The 2,124-nt window shown below is 42.1% G+C and overlaps 1 long non-coding RNA gene across 1 annotated transcript in view; it reads left to right on the forward strand.

Annotated features, from left to right (window-relative positions):
- The window catches only part of LOC111550853, a 97,768-nt gene extending 96,646 nt beyond the window's left edge, over window positions 1-1,122 (forward strand). The window contains exon 2 of the long non-coding RNA XR_002734190.1: window positions 825-1,122. This is a non-coding gene — a long non-coding RNA (uncharacterized LOC111550853). The remainder of the gene's footprint in view (window positions 1-824) is intronic.
- Window positions 1,123-2,124: the final 1,002 nt, after the last annotated feature.

Raw genomic sequence — 2,124 nt, forward strand, 5'->3', positions numbered from 1 at the left:
GAAGGAAGAAAGAAAGAAAGAAAGAAAGAAAGAAAGAAAGAAAGAAAGAAAGAAAGAAAGAAAGAAAGAAAGAAAGAAAGAAAGAGAAAGGAGGGAGGGAGGGAAGGAAGGAAGGAAGGAAGGAAGGAAGGAAGGAAGGAAGGAAGGAAGGAAGGAAGGAAGGGACAGACAGGTAACAACTTGGACTTGTGTCTGAAGTGAGGGCAGTCTTATGGGACTGAGCCCCTAACCTGTGGGATCTGACACGATTTCCAGGTGGACAGCATCCTTTCTCTTGGTTCCTTTTTTTTTTTTTTTTTTTCTTTTGAGCCAGGGTCTTGCTCTGTCACCCAGGCTGGAGTGCACTGGCACCATCACAGCTCACTGCAGCCTCAACTCCCCAGGTTCAAGCGATTCTGCCACCTTAGCCTCCCAAGTAGCTGGGGCCACAGGTGCACATCATCACACCCGGCTAATTTTTTAAAAATTTTTTGTAGAAACAGGATCTTGCTATGTTGCCCAGGCTTGTCTTGAACTCCTGGGCTTAAGCAATTCTCCCACCTCAGCCTCCCGAAGTGCTGGGATTACCGGCTTGAGCCACCATGCCCAGTCGATAGCATCAAATTGAGTTACATTGTATGACAATTAAGTCAGTGTCTTCCACAAAGTGGAGAATTGCATGGTGTGGAGGGAAAGCCCATACATTTTGGTGACCAGAATTGCGACAGTATAAGAGAGGAAAAGTTGTTTTTTTCCCAGCAAGCATTGATGACACAAAGATATCAAAGCGAAACTAGACTTTGGGAAGACAACCAGATGATGATACAATTCTGCCTCCTACCCAGGTAATCTTCTCATCTGTGAGGATATGGAACTCCAACCTCTTCCTGGACACATGATGATCCCCTTGTGATGGGCTCAGAGTCTTGAAACAGAACTATGAGCTCATCTCATATCCCAATCCAGCAGCATGGAAACCTCAGACTGTAAGGCCCAAGACTGGCACTTCTTCTTTCCCAACCCTTTTCTTTCTCTCTCTCCTTTCTTTTCTCCCTTAATTCCTTCTTCCTTCCTTCCAGGATTTATACTATTACCTTTTAGGCAAAACATCCTGAATATGTAGAATAAACTAATTAAAATCAAGTCAATTTCCCAACTGTTATTTGTTAAGCCTATGCAAGATCTCAAATTTTAGTTATTTGCATACCTACTATGCAATTTTTTCTATTCTGTGGGCCACCAATATTCTTTTCTCTAAGTCAACTAATTCTTTAACTTAAACCCTGTTTAAGTTTCATCCTGGCTGGTTGTAGTGTCTCACGCCTATGATCCCAGCACTTTGGGAGGCCAAGGCGGGTGGATCACTTGAGCTCAGGAGTTCAAGACCAACCTAGCCAACATGGTGAAACCTCGTCTTTACTAAAAACACAAAAATTAGCCAAGCATGATGGCATGCACCTGTAATCCCAACTATTCAGGAGACTGAGGTGGGAGGATCACTTGAACCTGGGAAGCAGAGGTTGCAGTGAGTCGAGATCACCCCACTGTACTCCAGCCTGGGCAACACAGCAAGTCTCCATCTTAAAAAGAAAAAAAAAACCCCTTCATCCTAAATAAACACATCAGTAAAATAACAGATTTGGTTAACTTGTATTTTTTCTTATTACACATTAAAATATATATATTAAATATATTTCTAAAATGTATAATACTGTGAATATATAAAAAGAAAAATATTTGTTGTGTGCTACTTAAAATCACCTCACTTATCACAGATGGTGCATATACCACACTTTAGAATTTTTTAGGAGTACAGGCACAATCCTTGCTATCACAGAGCTTTACATCTGGTAACAGATAAAGGGGGAGGAAGATTTCACAGCAGATAGATACATGGTGAAAAGGCAGACTATAGTTAAATCCCAAAGCATGAGGCCAAGGCAGGAAAGAAAATGAGAGATCAGAAAAATAGAGATGCCAGTGGGGGAGAGAAGGGCTGACAGGCCAGGAAGGATGAATCCATGCTAAATGTATTGATGTAGAGGTTACATTTAAATCTCCAAAGCCTCCCCAAAGCTACAGGACAAATGGCCAATTTCTCAGCACATCTGCCCCCTCATGATTGACCTCTGACCATCCTTGTGG

The sequence above is a fragment of the Piliocolobus tephrosceles genome, chromosome 3 (assembly GCF_002776525.5).
Source record: "Piliocolobus tephrosceles isolate RC106 chromosome 3, ASM277652v3, whole genome shotgun sequence".
Lineage (NCBI taxonomy): Eukaryota > Metazoa > Chordata > Mammalia > Primates > Cercopithecidae > Piliocolobus > Piliocolobus tephrosceles.